Genomic DNA, 19,958 nt, shown 5'->3' on the forward strand with positions numbered 1-19,958 from the left:
GCCCCCTCCCGACCCCTTTCCTTGAGGACGAGAGGGCCGAGACCGAGGTCCTCGGCCAGTTGAATTGAGAGTTAGTTTGGTAGTACTCTCAAGCCCTATCCCTTTCTGCATCTTAACTCCTTCACTAGGAGTCCAATCCTCTCATCATTTCGTTTCTAGGGAGGAAGCCCAAGTGGGACTGGGCAGATGGGGGCCTTGGGCCCACCTGAAATGCACTATCCGCTTATTTACTCTTTGGCTTCTTGAAGAAGCTCCATTGGATATTCACACCTAGGTTGGCAATGAATGGAACAAAGAACAAGCGCTAGCTTGTAAGCCTTCTGAGGGCAGGAACTATGTCTGTTCACTGTAATATCCCCAGCACCTAGCACAGATCCTAACCTATATGGCCGCTACCTCTGGTTGAATGAATAGGGAAATTTTTTTCTGTAAGGAAATACACTAATATCGCTTATATTTGCATGTTGGGGACTAGTGGTCGTTTTTTCTTTGTTTTTACCTTTCTGTAGTTTATTGTATTTTGTAGTATGTATTATCATTAGGATAAAAAAAGTTATTTCTGAAAGGATGCATTTGTAATGAGGATAAAAAAGCACACTGTAAAAACCTCAAGTTCCAGCTTTGGTGCTCAAACTTTGGACAAGCTACTAAACTGCTCTGTGCCTCAGTTTCCCCATCTGTAAAATGAAGCTAATAATAGTATCTGCTCCCTAGTCTGAGGATCATATGAGAAGATGAGAACAAAAGCATTATGCAGTATACATCAGAGGTTACAAACTGGTGTGTTTTGTTTGGCCCATGTTGTTGGCCAGCAGAATTTAAAATTTGAATTGGTTTGCTACTTTTAAAATGTGGATATTTCACAGAGAAATTTGGATTTCTGGCTTCTCTTGAAACTTTTTAAGAACTACAGTAGCACCAGGTCTGATTCCCCTGTTGGCAGCAACCTGCTAGAGCTGATTAGTGGCTGCCCACTCTGGTCAAGGTATTTGGACCAGAATTCCTCAAAGGCCCCACCCACCTGACCACTCATTTTACTTGCCCATCCCTGCATAACACTAGACAAAATACAGGGGAGGGGAGGAGGGACAGGGAGTTGAAGCCCGTGGGAGGCCAGGAGTGGAACAAGAAAGGGTGTTGGTGTCTCTTGTGGCCATCACACATTTTGTGCCTCAGTTTCCTTTCAGTTTGGAGAAAAGGCTTCATCTGGGGGATGAAGATCTTGTGCCCAGCAGGCTGTGTTAATGTTTCTGCCTGGAGGTCAGAGCAAAGTCAGCTTGAGCCTAGTGGCTGCAGCAATTACAATGAAGTACCTAGGGTCAACAGGCTCTCACACCTACTCAATCGCTGGAAGTTGTTGTCCTAAGAGGGAGAATAGGGCTACAACTTGTAGGGATCCCTGTGGGACAAGGTTAGCATGTCCCTGTCCAGCCAGACCCACCAGCCACGCCAATAATTGCACCTGGCATCCCACTGTGGAGCACAGTTCGTTTGTCTTGTTGGTTTATTGGCCTAGAGAGTTGGACACACACACAAATGCGGAGATAAATATTGGTCAGTTTCTCTAAATCTGGGTCCTCACTACGTATAGAGCTAGAGTCTGTAGAATTCTAAATCTTGCGTGCTGTGGCACAGAACCAGTGGCCTTTCCACTCCACCGTCACCCTTCTTCCCAGGGAACATGGGGAAAGAGGGCACAAACTGACAAGACTTGATAATTTTCAAAAGACAAAATTGCAAAATCCCAAATTTCCAACATGTGAAATTCACAATATTCAAGTTCCCCAACTCAGATACATGTATTTTAATCGCCATTTCGCCACAATCTCCTTTGTTGCCCAGAACCACCAAATTCTGGAAACTATTTTCCTGAATCATATTTTCAAAAAAATAAATGTCTACAGTCTCAGTTCTCCCAAAATGTCCATGGTTGTAGAATTTTGACCTGTTCTAAAATTCAAATTCCCTGGTCCATCCTCAACCCCTTCCATCTCTGTGCCTTTTTGCCTCAGAGGAGTGCAGGTTAAGGATATAGGGGGACTGTTAACGCATCTGCCCCCTGCCTCCAAGGCCTTCCTCAGTCTCTCTTATGGTTCCGCTGTGTGTGTGTGTGTGTGTGTGTGTGTGTGTGTATATATATATATATATATAATATATATAATTTGTGTGTAGATATATATGTATTCTTTATTATGTACTTTTTCCCGCAGTTTTTGAAAGTGCCAGAAACAAGATTTCTGGGATTTTTGGGGGGTTTTTTTGTTTTTGTTTTTGTTTTTTTGCAGATCTTCTCAGACCAGGGCTCGAACCCGCGTCTCCTGCATTGGCAGGCAGATTCTCAACCACTGCGCCACCAGGGAAGCCCTCTCCCAGATCCTTTGTCCTTCATCAACACAGCAACCACCAGAAGCCCTCCACCGTAATACAACCCCCCACCTTTCCCCCAACCTCCAAGTCTCCTCCTTCTGTTCTCTCTTCCCAGGGCCCCATCCCTCCCAGTTATCCACTACTTCCCAAGCCCCAAACCAGCCCCAACCCCCTGAACTTCGTGAGAGTCTAGGCCTCAACCAAGGCTCTGTCCTCCAAAGGACCCCAGGCCCTTCAAAAGACTGTAGAGTTTCCAGAAACCCAGGCCTTACCCCAAATCCAGGCCTCCACAAGAACCCAGGCCTTACCCGAGACCCAGGTCTCCACAAGAACCCAGGCTTTACCCGAGAGCCAAGCCTCCCCAAGAACCCAAGCCTTGCTCAAGATCCAGGCCTCCACAAGCTTCCAGGCCTTACCCAAGACCCTTATCTCTGCAAGAATCCAAGCCTTTCCCAAGACTCTGACCTTCAGAAGAATCCAGTCATTACCCAAGGTTCTGGCTCCCAGAAGAGCTTAGGTTCTACTCGAGATGGACGTTTCTTTAAAAGCCCATATCTCCCCCAACCCTCTGGTCTCCACAAGAACACACCATTTCTCCAAACTTCTGACATTCAGAGGAACTCAGGCTTTATGCATGATTCTGGAGTCTATAGGAATCTAGAACAAAACCAAGAGACTGTACTCTATGAAAGTCAAGAGCTCTCCCAAAGAACTGACCTCCATAATAGCCCACACCCTTCTCAAGATTCTGGATGTTACAAGAGTACAGGTAGTGCCCAAGATCCAGGAGTCTCTAGGAGTCCAGACTGTACCCAAGATTCTGGGCCACAGAAGAGTCCATACCTTGCCCAAGACTCTGGAGTCAACAAGAGCTCAGGCCTTTGCCAGGAATCTGGTCTCCATAAGAGCCCAGGCCTTGTGCAAACCCCTCGCCTCCATAAGGGCTCAAGCCTTACCAAGACTCAGGAGACTACAGGAATCCAGGTCTTACCCAAGATTGTGGAGTCTGCAGGAGCCAACGCCTTACACAAGATTCTGACCTCCATAAGAATCCAGGCCTTACCCAAGCCACTGAAGTCAAAAGGAGATGTGGCCTTACCCAAGATGCTGGAATTTACAGGCGCTCAGAACATACCCACGACCCTAACTTCCACAAGTACTCAGGAATTAATCGAGATCCTGGCCCCCATAAGGGTCCAGCCCTTACTCAAGACTCTGGCTCATCCAAGAGATCAGGCCTCCATAACAACTCATGCCTTATCCCAAATCCTGGCCTCCACAAGAACCCTCTAGGAACTGACTCTGTCCAAGATTTGGGCCCACATCAGACCTGAAACTCATTTATATCTGAGGCAGTTCCTCGAAAGGAGGATGCAGGGCAGCACATACCATGGACTTCTGTCCCACCCAGTCAGAACTCCTGCTCTCCCAAGGCTCAAGTGACCTACAATGACCTGCAAACCTTCTCAGAGGTACCTGTACTGATTGAGCTGCAATCATCCTCGTGGAGAGCAGGCAGCCAAGACTGGGTGTACCACCCCGTGGATACAGTTCCTCCAGCCTGCCAGAACTACCGCCAGATGTCTACGCCTCCCAAAACCAGCTGGAAGCCCTACTGTCCTGGGTCAGGCACCCGGCTAGGGCATGGGGTCTTGGACGCCCGCCAGAGACAGTTCAGAGCGGGCAGGGACAAGTGCGAAGCTCTGTCTCCCAGGCGCCTTCACCGAGAGACATCCAACAACTCACCGGAGAGCATCAAGGTGTGGGGTATCATTGTGTGATGAGAAACTTAGAGAAAGAGGGGACAGATATGCATGAGGAATAAAGAGACAAGAGAAGTGTTCTGTGGTTGTTTGAGGACATCCACCCCAGCCCCATCCCACAGGGCCTGATGAGGAGCTACACTATCCCTGCTTTCCCTCCATCGCTGTCTAGCTAAATCCGCTATCCCCAAGGCCCTAGAGCTGCATTGTCAATTACAGTAGCCACGAGCCAAATATGCCTATTAGAATATAAATTAGTTAAAACTAAGGAAAATTAATTCTGTTAAAAATTAAGTTAAAAAGTTAAAAATTCTCTTCCTCAGGAAACAGAATTTCCGTGGCGTCCAATTCTGTTCCCTGGTGGTCCAGTTATTGGAACTTGGCGCTTTCACTGCTGTGACCAGGGAACTGGTCAGGGCAGTGTCAAGGAACTCAGACCCTGCAAGCTTCATGGCTTGGCCAAAAAAGAAAAAAATTCTGTTCCTCAGTGTCATGATCTTCTAAGTACTCAGTAGTCGCATGGAGCTAGAGGATACTGTATTGGACGGCACAGATTTAGAACGTTTCCATCATCATGGAAAATGCTATTGGAGAGCAGTGCTTCAGAGTTTAGAGTAATTTTCCTTTCCCTGTCACCCACCCGCAGCATCTTAAAGCTCCCCCAGAGCCCAAAGAACTTAGTTCTTTTTAGGGTGGCTCAGAAGCCACCCTCTGGGGGGGGAGGTAAGATGTAGGCATGGACACCCAACGCCTGATTTCCCCAGACTGTGAGAAAGAGCCCAGGCTTCAGTTTTCCTGATCTGGTCTCTTGGGTCACGACCAGAGGTATGGAAACTTGCCTCCCCCGTTCTGGGCTGTGTTTGGGGCTCTTGGTTACTGAGGGAGAAGACCTCTCTTGGTCAGTGACTAGGAAACCGTGTGTTTTAGGCTCCCCAAATTGAGCCTTGGATTCTGACGGTGCCCTCCTTCATAGGCCTCTAATTTTCTCGAGGTGTCTCCACTTAATTTTCTTGCCCATGGACTTAGGCCTAGTTCACTGTGGAGACAGACCCCTGGGAAAGAGACCCCTCGGACCCGCGGCCATGGGCGAGCAAACCCACTACCGAGCCCTGCCGTGCTCTGGCACCAACCCCAGGAAATGCCAGGACCTAGGAGACTCAATTCTTCTGTTCCTGGGCAGCTTCATCTTGCTCAACATGGGGATCAACGTGGTGACTTTGGTCAGGGCAGGATCTGGGCAGTGGGGTTTGGGGAGCCCTGGGGTCTTGAAGGGGCTGAGGTGGGAGGGCTGCTGGGGTGTGGCCGGACAAGGGTTGGATTTCAGGGCTCACCCTGCTCCCGGCCTACCCCCTCCCCTGCTTCCCTCAGCTCTGGAGGCATCTGAAGAGCTCATGTGGACACTTTTCCATCGTATTTTCCCCAAAGGTGAGTGGGCGCCAGCCTGGGCTCAGGGGATGTGGGCCTGTCCCCTTTCTTCTATCCCTGCCTCGATTCTCAGCCTCTCAGGAACCCAGGCCCTGTCCCATCTCGCCTTTCCCCGCAGACAAGCAAGCCAGCTGTGTAGGCAGCCATCGCATGTGCATGCGCTGCTCCGTGGATCGTAAGAATCTGTGCTCAAGAGTTTCTTCCCGCTTCCGCCATCGCCCAAGCTTCCTGCTCGGGCACCCAAACCACCTTGACTCGTGGATACCAGACACAAAAAATGAGAAGGCTTCTGGGTGCTGCTGGATGCCGCCTCAGTGTGGACGGGCTGGGGCTCCCATGGAGCCTCCACGGGGACTGTGGAAGGAGGGGGTAGTGGGAGCTGGCGAGGCCCCTCCGGTCACAGCCTTAAAGTCCCGAGCCACCTTTTACTCCAGGCAAGAGACATCTTCCAAGCTCCGCAGGGTGAGCAAGGTGGACGTGCTTCCACTCCGCCTGCCCCAAGAGAGCAAGAGGAAGACCCCAGACTATGACCCAGCCCAGGCCCCAGCCCGGGCCCAGACCCGCCCCCCAGTTCAGCCCCCTGCGCATGCTCCTGCCAAGGCCCAGACCTTCTCCTCAGCCCACCCCCCTGAGCACACCCCCCCCCCAGGCCGAGAGCTGCTCCCGAGGCCACGCCCATGAGCACACTTCCGCCCAGGCCCAGGCCTTCTCCCCAGTGGACCCCACTGGGCGCACACCTGCCAAGGCCCAGAACTTCTCAACCCACCCCTCTGAGCACACCACCCCCCAGGCCCAGACAGAACGTGGTCCATGTGTGTCTGCCTCAGATCTCTGGGTACTCCAGAAAGGACTTGGGTACTGTCTGCAGGCCCCAAGAGGGGCATGGTCTGGTGAGCTCTGGTACAGCTGAGCAAACACTGAAGCAATGTAGTGGGGACAGTGCCAAGCCCTCCACAGGATCCATACTGGGTTACTTGGAGTTGGGGAATATGGAATGGAAGATCTCAAATGATGCCAAAGACAAATTTGTGCAGTCCAAGACCTTCCCTTACTGCAGCTTCCATCCTTGCAGTTCTGAGAAGAGAAACACGGACCCCCAGGCTCCAGTCTACCCCAAATTCCTGGTGTACTCCAAGGATGCTGCACCTTCTCAACCTTGCTTCCATTCTCCAACCAGTGCCCAGAGCTCACCATGCGCCATGCCTCCACCATGCACTCTTTCTCTGCCTCTTGTTTCTCCCAGATCCTTTGTCCTTCATCAACACAGCAACCACCAGAAGCCCTCCGCCTTAATATACAACCCCCCACCTTTCCCCCAACCTCCAAGTCTCCTCCGTCTGCCCTCTCTTCCCAGGGCCCCATCCCTCCCCAGTTATCCACTACGTCCCAAACCCCAAACCAGCCCCAATCCCCTGAACTTCGTGAGAGTCTAGGCCTCAACCAAGGCTGTGTCCTCCAAAGGACACCAGGACCTTTAAAAGAGTGTAGAGTTTCCAGAAACCCAGGCCTTACCCCAAATCCAGGCCTCCACAAGAACCCTCTAGGAACTGACTCTGTCCAAGCTTTGGGCCCACATAAGACCCGAAAGTTATTTAGATCTGAGGCAGTTCCTCGAAAGGAGGATGCAGGGCAGCACATACCATGGACTTCTGTCCCACCCAGTCAGAACTCCTGCTCTCCCAAGGCTCAAGTGACCTACAATGACCTGCAAACCTTCTCAGAGGTACCTGTGCTGATTGAGCTGCAATCATCCTCCCGGCGAGCAGGCAGCCAAGACTGGGTGTACCACCCCATGGATACAGTTCCTCCAGCCTGCCAGAACTATCGCCAGATGTCTACACCTCCCAAGACCAGCTGGAAGCCCTACTGTCCTGGGTCAGGCACCCGGCTAGGGCATGTGGTCTTTGACGCCTGCCAGAGACAGTTCAGAGCGGGCAGGGACAAATGCGAAGCTCTGTCTCCCAGGCGCCTTCACCGAGAGACATCCAACAACTCACCGAAGACCATCAAGGAGTGGGGATATCAGGGGACAGATATGCATGAGGAATAAAGAGACAAGAGAAGTGTTCTGTGGTTGTGTGAGGACATCCACCGCAGCCCCATCCCACAGGGCCTGATGAGGAGCTAAACTATTCCTGCTTTCCCTCCATCGCTGTCTAGCTAAATCCGCTATCCCCAAGGCCCTAGAGCTGCATTGTCAATTACAGTAGCCACTAGCCAAATATGCCTATTAGAATATAAATTAGTTAAAATTAAGGAAAAGTAATTCTGTTAAAAATTAAGTTAAAAAGTTAAAAATTCTCTTCCTCAGGGAACAGAATTTCCCTGGCGTCCAATTCTGTTCCCTGGTGGTCCAGTTGTTGGGACTTGGCGCTTTCACTGCTGTGGCCGGGGTTCAATCCCTGGTCGGGGAACTCAGACCCTGCAAGCTTCATGGCTTGGCCAAAACAGAAAAAAATTCTGTTCCTCAGTGTCATGATCTTCTAAGTGCTCAGTAGTCACATGGAGCTAGAGGATACTGTATTGGACGGCACAGATTTAGAACGTTTCCATCATCATGGAAAATGCTATTGGAGAGCAGTGCTTCAGAGTTTAGAGTAATTTTCCTTTCCCTGTCACCCACCCCCAGCATCTTAAAGCTCCCCCAGAGCCCAGAGAACTTAGTTCTTTTTAGGGTGGCTCAGAAGCCACCCTCTGGGGGGGGAGGTAAGATGTAGGCATGGACACCCAACGCCTGATTTCCCCAGACTGTGAGAAAGAGCCCAGGCTTCAGTTTTCCTGATCTGGTCTCTTGGGTCACGACCAGAGGTATGGAAACTTGCCTCCCCCGTTCTGGGCTGTGTTTGGGGCTCTTGGTTACTGAGGGACAAGACCTCTCTTGGTCAGTGACTAGGAAACCTTGTGTTTTAGGCTCCCCAAATTGAGCCTTGGATTCTGACGGTGCCCTCCTTCATAGGCCTCTAATTTTCTCGAGGTGTCTCCACTTAATTTTCTTGCCCATGGACTTAGGCCTAGTTCACTGTGGAGACAGACCCCTGGGAAAGAGACCCCTGGGACCCCCGGCCATGGGCGAGCAAACCCACTACCGAGCCCTGCCGTGCTCTGGCACCAACCCCAGGAAATGCCAGGACCTAGGAGACTCAATTCTTCTGATCCTGGGCAGCTTCATCTTGCTCAACATGGGGATCAACATGGTGACTCTGGTCAGGGCAGGATCTGGGCAGTGGGGTTTGGGGAGCCCTGGCGTCTTGAAGGGGCTGAGGTGGGAGGGCTGCTGGGGTGTGGCCGGACAAGGGTTGGATTTCAGGGCTCACCCTGCTCCCGGCCTACCCCCTCCCCTGCTTCCCTCAGCTCTGGAGGCATCTGAAGAGCTCATGAGGACACTTTTCCATCGTATTTTCCCCAAAGGTGAGTGGGCGCCAGCCTGGGCTCAGGGGATGTGGGCCTGTCCCCTTTCTTCTATCCCTGCCTCGATTCTCAGCCTCTCAGGAACCCAGGCCCTGTCCCATCTCGCCTTTCCCCGCAGACAAGCAAGCCAGCTGTGTAGGCAGCCATCGCATGTGCATGCGCTGCTCCGTGGATCGTAAGAATCTGTGCTCAAGAGTTTCTTCCCGCTTCCGCCATCGCCCAAGCTTCCTGCTCGGGCACCCAAACCACCTTGACTCGTGGATACCAGACACAAAAAATGAGAAGGCTTCTGGGTGCTGCTGGATGCCGCCTCAGTGTGGACGGGCTGGGGCTCCCATGGAGCCTCCACGGGGACTGTGGAAGGAGGGGGTAGTGGGAGCTGGCGAGGCCCCTCCGGTCACAGCCTTAAAGTCCCGAGCCACCTTTTACTCCAGGCAAGAGACATCTTCCAAGCTCCGCAGGGTGAGCAAGGTAGACGTGCTTCCACTCCGCCGGCCCCAAGAGAGCAAGACGAAGACCCCAGACTATGACCCAGCCCAGGCCCCAGCCCGGGCCCAGACCCGCCCCCCAGTTCAGCCCCCTGCGCATGCTCCTGCCAAGGCCCAGACCTTCTCCTCAGCCCACCCCCCTGAGCACACCACCCCCCCCAGGCCGAGAGCTGCTCCCGAGGCCACGCCCATGAGCACACATCCGCCCAGGCCCAGGCCTTCTCCCCAGTGGACCCCACTGGGCGCACACCTGCCAAGGCCCAGAACTTCTCAACCCACCCCTCTGAGCACACCACCCCCCAGGCCCAGACAGAACGTGGTCCATGTGTGTCTGCCTCAGATCTCTGGGTACTCCAGAAAGGACTTGGGTACTGTCTGCAGGCCCCAAGAGGGGCATGGTCTGGTGAGCTCTGGTACAGCTGAGCAAACACTGAAGCAATGTAGTGGGGACAGTGCCAAGCCCTCCACAGGATCCATACTGGGTTACTTGGAGTTGGGGAATATGGAATGGAAGATCTCAAATGATGCCAAAGACAAATTTGTGCAGTCCAAGACCTTCCCTTACTGCAGCTTCCATCCTTGCAGTTCTGAGAAGAGAAACACGGACCCCCAGGCTCCAGTCTACCCCAAATTCCTGGTGTACTCCAAGGATGCTGCACCTTCTCAACCTTGCTTCCATTCTCCAACCAGTGCCCAGAGCTCACCATGCGCCATGCCTCCACCATGCACTCTTTCTCTGCCTCTTGTTTCTCCCAGATCCTTTGTCCTTCATCAACACAGCAACCACCAGAAGCCCTCCGCCTTAATATACAACCCCCCACCTTTCCCCCAACCTCCAAGTCTCCTCCGTCTGCCCTCTCTTCCCAGGGCCCCATCCCTCCCCAGTTATCCACTACGTCCCAAACCCCAAACCAGCCCCAATCCCCTGAACTTCGTGAGAGTCTAGGCCTCAACCAAGGCTGTGTCCTCCAAAGGACACCAGGACCTTTAAAAGAGTGTAGAGTTTCCAGAAACCCAGGCCTTACCCCAAATCCAGGCCTCCACAAGAACCCTCTAGGAACTGACTCTGTCCAAGCTTTGGGCCCACATAAGACCCGAAAGTTATTTAGATCTGAGGCAGTTCCTCGAAAGGAGGATGCAGGGCAGCACATACCATGGACTTCTGTCCCACCCAGTCAGAACTCCTGCTCTCCCAAGGCTCAAGTGACCTACAATGACCTGCAAACCTTCTCAGAGGTACCTGTGCTGATTGAGCTGCAATCATCCTCCCGGCGAGCAGGCAGCCAAGACTGGGTGTACCACCCCATGGATACAGTTCCTCCAGCCTGCCAGAACTATCGCCAGATGTCTACACCTCCCAAGACCAGCTGGAAGCCCTACTGTCCTGGGTCAGGCACCCGGCTAGGGCATGTGGTCTTTGACGCCTGCCAGAGACAGTTCAGAGCGGGCAGGGACAAATGCGAAGCTCTGTCTCCCAGGCGCCTTCACCGAGAGACATCCAACAACTCACCGAAGACCATCAAGGAGTGGGGATATCAGGGGACAGATATGCATGAGGAATAAAGAGACAAGAGAAGTGTTCTGTGGTTGTGTGAGGACATCCACCGCAGCCCCATCCCACAGGGCCTGATGAGGAGCTAAACTATTCCTGCTTTCCCTCCATCGCTGTCTAGCTAAATCCGCTATCCCCAAGGCCCTAGAGCTGCATTGTCAATTACAGTAGCCACTAGCCAAATATGCCTATTAGAATATAAATTAGTTAAAATTAAGGAAAAGTAATTCTGTTAAAAATTAAGTTAAAAAGTTAAAAATTCTCTTCCTCAGGGAACAGAATTTCCCTGGCGTCCAATTCTGTTCCCTGGTGGTCCAGTTGTTGGGACTTGGCGCTTTCACTGCTGTGGCCGGGGTTCAATCCCTGGTCGGGGAACTCAGACCCTGCAAGCTTCATGGCTTGGCCAAAACAGAAAAAAATTCTGTTCCTCAGTGTCATGATCTTCTAAGTGCTCAGTAGTCACATGGAGCTAGAGGATACTGTATTGGACGGCACAGATTTAGAACGTTTCCATCATCATGGAAAATGCTATTGGAGAGCAGTGCTTCAGAGTTTAGAGTAATTTTCCTTTCCCTGTCACCCACCCCCAGCATCTTAAAGCTCCCCCAGAGCCCAGAGAACTTAGTTCTTTTTAGGGTGGCTCAGAAGCCACCCTCTGGGGGGGGAGGTAAGATGTAGGCATGGACACCCAACGCCTGATTTCCCCAGACTGTGAGAAAGAGCCCAGGCTTCAGTTTTCCTGATCTGGTCTCTTGGGTCACGACCAGAGGTATGGAAACTTGCCTCCCCCGTTCTGGGCTGTGTTTGGGGCTCTTGGTTACTGAGGGACAAGACCTCTCTTGGTCAGTGACTAGGAAACCTTGTGTTTTAGGCTCCCCAAATTGAGCCTTGGATTCTGACGGTGCCCTCCTTCATAGGCCTCTAATTTTCTCGAGGTGTCTCCACTTAATTTTCTTGCCCATGGACTTAGGCCTAGTTCACTGTGGAGACAGACCCCTGGGAAAGAGACCCCTGGGACCCCCGGCCATGGGCGAGCAAACCCACTACCGAGCCCTGCCGTGCTCTGGCACCAACCCCAGGAAATGCCAGGACCTAGGAGACTCAATTCTTCTGATCCTGGGCAGCTTCATCTTGCTCAACATGGGGATCAACATGGTGACTCTGGTCAGGGCAGGATCTGGGCAGTGGGGTTTGGGGAGCCCTGGCGTCTTGAAGGGGCTGAGGTGGGAGGGCTGCTGGGGTGTGGCCGGACAAGGGTTGGATTTCAGGGCTCACCCTGCTCCCGGCCTACCCCCTCCCCTGCTTCCCTCAGCTCTGGAGGCATCTGAAGAGCTCATGAGGACACTTTTCCATCGTATTTTCCCCAAAGGTGAGTGGGCGCCAGCCTGGGCTCAGGGGATGTGGGCCTGTCCCCTTTCTTCTATCCCTGCCTCGATTCTCAGCCTCTCAGGAACCCAGGCCCTGTCCCATCTCGCCTTTCCCCGCAGACAAGCAAGCCAGCTGTGTAGGCAGCCATCGCATGTGCATGCGCTGCTCCGTGGATCGTAAGAATCTGTGCTCAAGAGTTTCTTCCCGCTTCCGCCATCGCCCAAGCTTCCTGCTCGGGCACCCAAACCACCTTGACTCGTGGATACCAGACACAAAAAATGAGAAGGCTTCTGGGTGCTGCTGGATGCCGCCTCAGTGTGGACGGGCTGGGGCTCCCATGGAGCCTCCACGGGGACTGTGGAAGGAGGGGGTAGTGGGAGCTGGCGAGGCCCCTCCGGTCACAGCCTTAAAGTCCCGAGCCACCTTTTACTCCAGGCAAGAGACATCTTCCAAGCTCCGCAGGGTGAGCAAGGTAGACGTGCTTCCACTCCGCCGGCCCCAAGAGAGCAAGACGAAGACCCCAGACTATGACCCAGCCCAGGCCCCAGCCCGGGCCCAGACCCGCCCCCCAGTTCAGCCCCCTGCGCATGCTCCTGCCAAGGCCCAGACCTTCTCCTCAGCCCACCCCCCTGAGCACACCACCCCCCCCAGGCCGAGAGCTGCTCCCGAGGCCACGCCCATGAGCACACATCCGCCCAGGCCCAGGCCTTCTCCCCAGTGGACCCCACTGGGCGCACACCTGCCAAGGCCCAGAACTTCTCAACCCACCCCTCTGAGCACACCACCCCCCAGGCCCAGACAGAACGTGGTCCATGTGTGTCTGCCTCAGATCTCTGGGTACTCCAGAAAGGACTTGGGTACTGTCTGCAGGCCCCAAGAGGGGCATGGTCTGGTGAGCTCTGGTACAGCTGAGCAAACACTGAAGCAATGTAGTGGGGACAGTGCCAAGCCCTCCACAGGATCCATACTGGGTTACTTGGAGTTGGGGAATATGGAATGGAAGATCTCAAATGATGCCAAAGACAAATTTGTGCAGTCCAAGACCTTCCCTTACTGCAGCTTCCATCCTTGCAGTTCTGAGAAGAGAAACACGGACCCCCAGGCTCCAGTCTACCCCAAATTCCTGGTGTACTCCAAGGATGCTGCACCTTCTCAACCTTGCTTCCATTCTCCAACCAGTGCCCAGAGCTCACCATGCGCCATGCCTCCACCATGCACTCTTTCTCTGCCTCTTGTTTCTCCCAGATCCTTTGTCCTTCATCAACACAGCAACCACCAGAAGCCCTCCGCCTTAATATACAACCCCCCACCTTTCCCCCAACCTCCAAGTCTCCTCCGTCTGCCCTCTCTTCCCAGGGCCCCATCCCTCCCCAGTTATCCACTACGTCCCAAACCCCAAACCAGCCCCAATCCCCTGAACTTCGTGAGAGTCTAGGCCTCAACCAAGGCTGTGTCCTCCAAAGGACACCAGGACCTTTAAAAGAGTGTAGAGTTTCCAGAAACCCAGGCCTTACCCCAAATCCAGGCCTCCACAAGAACCCTCTAGGAACTGACTCTGTCCAAGCTTTGGGCCCACATAAGACCCGAAAGTTATTTAGATCTGAGGCAGTTCCTCGAAAGGAGGATGCAGGGCAGCACATACCATGGACTTCTGTCCCACCCAGTCAGAACTCCTGCTCTCCCAAGGCTCAAGTGACCTACAATGACCTGCAAACCTTCTCAGAGGTACCTGTGCTGATTGAGCTGCAATCATCCTCCCGGCGAGCAGGCAGCCAAGACTGGGTGTACCACCCCATGGATACAGTTCCTCCAGCCTGCCAGAACTATCGCCAGATGTCTACACCTCCCAAGACCAGCTGGAAGCCCTACTGTCCTGGGTCAGGCACCCGGCTAGGGCATGTGGTCTTTGACGCCTGCCAGAGACAGTTCAGAGCGGGCAGGGACAAATGCGAAGCTCTGTCTCCCAGGCGCCTTCACCGAGAGACATCCAACAACTCACCGAAGACCATCAAGGAGTGGGGATATCAGGGGACAGATATGCATGAGGAATAAAGAGACAAGAGAAGTGTTCTGTGGTTGTGTGAGGACATCCACCGCAGCCCCATCCCACAGGGCCTGATGAGGAGCTAAACTATTCCTGCTTTCCCTCCATCGCTGTCTAGCTAAATCCGCTATCCCCAAGGCCCTAGAGCTGCATTGTCAATTACAGTAGCCACTAGCCAAATATGCCTATTAGAATATAAATTAGTTAAAATTAAGGAAAAGTAATTCTGTTAAAAATTAAGTTAAAAAGTTAAAAATTCTCTTCCTCAGGGAACAGAATTTCCCTGGCGTCCAATTCTGTTCCCTGGTGGTCCAGTTGTTGGGACTTGGCGCTTTCACTGCTGTGGCCGGGGTTCAATCCCTGGTCGGGGAACTCAGACCCTGCAAGCTTCATGGCTTGGCCAAAACAGAAAAAAATTCTGTTCCTCAGTGTCATGATCTTCTAAGTGCTCAGTATTCACATGGACCTAGCGGATACTGTATTGGACGGCACAGATTTAGAACGTTTCCATCATCATGGAAAATGCTATTGGAGAGCAGTGCTTCAGAGTTTAGAGTAATTTTCCTTTCCCTGTCACCCACCCCCAGCATCTTAAAGCTCCCCCAGAGCCCAGAGAACTTAGTTCTTTTTAGGGTGGCTCAGAAGCCACCCTCTGGGGGGGGAGGTAAGATGTAGGCATGGACACCCAACGCCTGATTTCCCCAGACTGTGAGAAGAAGCCCAGGCTTCAGTTTTCCTGATCTGGTCTCTTGGGTCACGACCAGAGGTATGGAAACTTGCCTCCCCCGTTCTGGGCTGTGTTTGGGGCTCTTGGTTACTGAGGGACAAGACCTCTCTTGGTCAGTGACTAGGAAACCTTGTGTTTTAGGCTCCCCAAATTGAGCCTTGGATTCTGACGGTGCCCTCCTTCATAGGCCTCTAATTTTCTCGAGGTGTCTCCACTTAATTTTCTTGCCCATGGACTTAGGCCTAGTTCACTGTGGAGACAGACCCCTGGGAAAGAGACCCCTGGGACCCCCGGCCATGGGTGAGCACACCCACTACCGAGCCCTGCCGTGCTCTGGCACCAACCCCAGGTAATGCCAGGACCTAGGAGACTCAATTCTTCTGATCCTGGGCAGCTTCATCTTGCTCAACATGGGGATCAACGTGGTGACTCTGGTCAGGGCAGGATCTGGGCAGTGGGGTTTGGGGAACCCTGGGGTCTTGAAGGGACTGAGGTGGGAGGGCTGCTGGGGTGTGGCCGGACAAGGGTTGGATTTCAGGGCTCACCCTGCTCCCGGCCTCCCCCCTCCCCTGCTTCCCTCAGCTCTGGAGGCATCTGAAGAGCTCATGAGGACACTTTTCCGTCATATTTTCCCCAAAGGTGAGTGGGCGCCAGCCTGGGCTCAGGGGATGTGGGCCTGTCCCCTTTCTTCTATCCCTGCCTCGATTCTCAGCCCCTCAGGAACCCAGGCCCTGTCCCATCTCGCCTTTCCCCGCAGACAAGCAAGCCAGCTGTGTAGGCAGCCATGGCATGTGCATGCGCTGCTCCGTGGATCCCAAGAACCAGTGCTCAAGCGTTTCTTCCCGCTTCCGCCATCGCCCAAGCTTCCTGCTCGGGCACCCAAACCACCTTGACTCGTGGATACCAGACACAAAAAATGAGAAGGCTTCTGGCTGCTGCTGGATGCCGCCTCAGTGTGGACGGGCTGGGGCTCCCATGGAGGCTCCACGGGGACTGTGGAAGGAGGGGGGAGTGGGAGCTGGCGAGGCCCCTCCGGTCACAGCCTTAAAGTCCCGAGCCACCTTTTACTCCAGGCAAGAGACATCTTCCAAGCTCCGCAGGGTGAGCAAGGTGGACGTGCTTCCACTCCGCCTGCCCCAAGAGAGCAAGACGAAGACCCCAGACTATGACCCAGCCCAGGCCCCAGCCCGGGCCCAGACCCGCCCCCCAGTTCAGCCCCCTGCGCATGCTCCTGCCAAGGCCCAGACCTTCTCCTCAGCCCACCCCCCTGAGCACACCACCACCCAGGCCGAGACCTGCTCCCGAGGCCACGCCCATGAGCACACTTCCGCCCAGGCCCAGGCCTTCTCCCCAGTGGACCCCACTGGGCGCACACCTGCCAAGGCCCAGACCTTCCCCTCAACCCACCCCGCTGAGCACGCCCCACCTCAGGCCCAGGCCTGCTCCACGTTCCACCCCCCTGAGCACACCACCCCCCAGGCTCAGACCCCTTCCCCAGCCCTCACCCCTGAGCGCAGCCCTGCCGAGTTCCATGGCCCTGAGCATACCTCAGCCCATACCCCTGCCCAGGCCCACGCCCAGGCCCCCTCAAATGCCTCAGCCCAGTCCCTGGGCCACACTTCTCTCTGCACCCTGACCCATGCTCATCTGACCTATACCCATGCCAACACTCTGGTCCCTCCCCCAACTTCGGCCCCAGTCTCTCCCCCAACTTCTGCCCCTGCTACTACTCCTGCCCTAGCCCCTACACCAGCCCCTGTCCCGATCTCTGCCACAACCTCTGTCCCAGCGCTCGCCATGGCCCTGACGACCACTCCGGTCCCTTCCACCACCCCTACCCCCATCCTAGTTTCTATTCCCTCTACCTTGTCTGCCTTCAGCCAAGGCCTCTCCTCCGGCCAAGTGGTCTACGATTTCCGCAGGGTAAAGCAGAACGTGGTCCATGTGTGTCTGCCTCAGATCTCTGGGTACTCCAGAAAGGACTTGGGTACCGTCTGCAGGCCCCAAGAGGGGCATGGTCTGGTGAGCTCTGGTACAGCTGAGCAAACACTGAAGCAATGTAGTGGGGACAGTGCCAAGCCCTCCACAGGATCCATACTGGGTTACCTGGAGTTGGGGAATATGGAATGGAAGATCTCAAATGATGCCAAAGACAAATTTGTGCAGTCCAAGACCTTCCCTTACTGCAGCTTCCATCCTTGCAGTTCTGAGAAGAGAAACACGGACCCCCAGGCTCCAGTCTACCCCAAATTCCTGGTGTACTCCAAGGATGCTGCACCTTCTCAACCTTGCTTCCATTCTCCAACCAGTGCCCAGAGCTCACTATGCACCATGACTCCACCATGCGCTCTTTCACTGCCTCTTGTTTCTCCCAGATCCTTTGTCTTTCATCAACACAGCAACCACCAGAAGCCCTCCACCTTAATACAACCCCCCACCTTTCCCCCAACCTCCAAGTCTCCTCCGTCTGTCCTCTCTTCCCAGGGCCCCATCCCTCCCCAGTTATCCACTACTTCCCAAACCCCAAACCAGCCCCAACCCCCTGAACTTCGTGAGAGTCTAGGCCTCAGCCAAGGCTCTGTCCTCCAAAGGACCCCAGGCCTTTCAAAAGACTGTAGAGTCTTTTGGAAACCAGGCCTTACCCCAAATCCAGGCCGGCACAACAACCCAGGCCTTACCCGAGACCCAGGTCTCCACAAGAACCCAGGCCTTACCCAAGAGCCAGGCCGCCCAAAGAACCCAGGCCTTGCTCAAGATCCAGGCCTCCACAAGCTTCCAGGCCTTACCCAAGACCCTTATCTCTGCAAGAATCCAAGCCTTTCCCAAGACTCTGACCTTCAGAAGAATCCAGTCATTACCCAAGGTTCTGGCTCCCAGAAGAGCTTAGGTTCTACTCGAGATGGACGTTTTTTTAAAAGCCCGTATCTCCCCCAACCCTCTGGTCTCCACAAGAACACACCATTTCTCCAAACTTCTGACATTCAGAGGAGCTCAGGCTTTATGCATGATTCTGGAGTCTATAGGAATCTAGAACGAAACCAAGAGACTGTACTCTATAAAAGTCAAGAGCTCTCCCAAAGAACTGACCTCCATAATAGCCCACACCCTTCTCAAGATTCTGGATGTTACAAGAGTACAGGTAGTGCCCAAGATCCAGGAGTCTCTAGGAGTCCAGACTTTACCCAAGATTCTGGGCCACAGAAGAGTCCATACCTTGCCCAAGACTCTGGAGTCAACAAGAGCTCAGGCCTTTGCCAGGAACCTGGTCTCCATAAGAGCCCAGGCCTTGTGCAAACCCCTCGCCTCCATAAGGGCTCAAGCCTCACCCGAGACTCAGGAGACTACAAGAATCCAGGTTTTACCCAAGATTGTGGAGTCTGCAGGAGCCAACGCCTTACACAAGATTCTGTCCTTCATAAGAATCCAGGCCTTACCCAAGCCACTGAAGTCAAAAGGAGATGTGGCCTTACCCAAGATGCTGGAATTTACAGGCGCTCAGAACATACCCACGACCCTAACCTCCACAAGTACTCAGGAATTAATCGAGATCCTGGCCCCCATAAGGGTCCAGCCCTTACTCAAGACTCTGGCTCATCCAAGAGATCAGGCCTCCATAACAACTCATGCCTTATCCCAAATCCTGGCCTCCACAAGAACCCTCTAGGAACTGACTCTGTCCAAGTTTTGGGCCCACATCAGACCTGAAACTCATTTATATCTGAGGCAGTTCTTCGAAAGGAGGATGCAGGGCAGCACATACCATGGACTTCTGTCCCACCCAGTCAGAACTCCTGCTCTCCCAAGGCTCAAGTGACCTACAATGACCTGCAAACCTTCTCAGAGGTACCTGTACTGATTGAGCTGCAATCATCCTCGTGGCGAGCAGGCAGCCAAGACTGGGTGTACCACCCCATGGATACAGTTCCTCCAGCCTACCAGAACTATCGCCAGATGTCTACGCCTCCCAAAACCAGCTGGAAGCCCTACCGTCCTGGGTCAGGCACCCGGCTAGGGCATGGGGTCTTGGACGCCCGCCAGAGACAGTTCAGAGCGGGCAGGGACAAGTGCGAAGCTCTGTCTCCCAGGCGCCTTCACTGAGAGACATCCAACAACTCACCGGAGACCATCAAGGAGTGGGGATATCAGTGTGTGATGAGAAACTTAGAGAAAGAGGGGACAGATATGCATGAGGAATAAAGAGACAAGAGAAGTGTTCTCTGGTTGTTTGAGGACATCCACCCCAGCCCCATCCCATAGGGCCTGATGAGGAGCTAAACTATTCCTGCTTTCCCTCCATCGCTGTCTAGCTAAATCCGCTATCCCCAAGGCCCTAGAGCTGCATTGTCAATTACAGTAGCCACTAGCCAAATATGCCTATTAGAATATAAATTAGTTAAAATTAAGGAAAAGTAATTCTGTTAAAAATTAAGTTAAAAAGTTAAAAATTCTCTTCCTCAGTAAACAGAATTTCCCTGGCGTCCAATTCTGTTCCCTGGTGGTCCAGTTGTTGGGACTTGGCGCTTTCACTGCTGTGGACGGGGTTCAATCCCTGGTCGGGGAACTCAGACCCTGCAAGCTTCATGGCTTGGCCAAAAAAGAAAACAAATCTGTTCCTCAGTGTCATGATCTTCTAAGTGCTCAGTAGTCACATGGAGCTAGCGGATACTGTGTTGGACGGCACAGATTTAGAACGTTTCCATTACCATGGAAAATGCTATTGGAGAGCAGTGCTTTAGAGTTTAGAGCAATTTTCCTTTCCCTGTCACCCACCCGCAGCATCTTAAAGCTCCCCCAGAGCCCAGAGAACTTAGTTCTT

At 53.5% G+C, this 19,958-nt stretch overlaps 5 pseudogenes; all 5 read left to right on the forward strand.

Annotated features, from left to right (window-relative positions):
• The first annotated feature begins 385 nt into the window (after positions 1–385).
• On the forward strand, positions 386–4,275 carry LOC130705909 (uncharacterized protein SPEM3-like; annotated as a pseudogene).
• A 937-nt stretch (positions 4,276–5,212) lies between these two features.
• On the forward strand, positions 5,213–7,672 carry LOC130705910 (uncharacterized protein SPEM3-like; annotated as a pseudogene).
• Positions 7,673–8,620: 948 nt separating this feature from the next.
• LOC130705911 (uncharacterized protein SPEM3-like) lies at positions 8,621–11,081 on the forward strand (annotated as a pseudogene).
• Positions 11,082–12,029: 948 nt separating this feature from the next.
• Positions 12,030–14,423, forward strand: LOC130705912 (uncharacterized protein SPEM3-like; annotated as a pseudogene).
• A 1,015-nt stretch (positions 14,424–15,438) lies between these two features.
• Positions 15,439–19,295, forward strand: LOC130705913 (uncharacterized protein SPEM3-like; annotated as a pseudogene).
• The last annotated feature ends 663 nt before the right edge of the window (positions 19,296–19,958 follow it).

Source organism: Balaenoptera acutorostrata, chromosome 20, assembly GCF_949987535.1.
Source record: "Balaenoptera acutorostrata chromosome 20, mBalAcu1.1, whole genome shotgun sequence".
NCBI lineage: Eukaryota > Metazoa > Chordata > Mammalia > Artiodactyla > Balaenopteridae > Balaenoptera > Balaenoptera acutorostrata.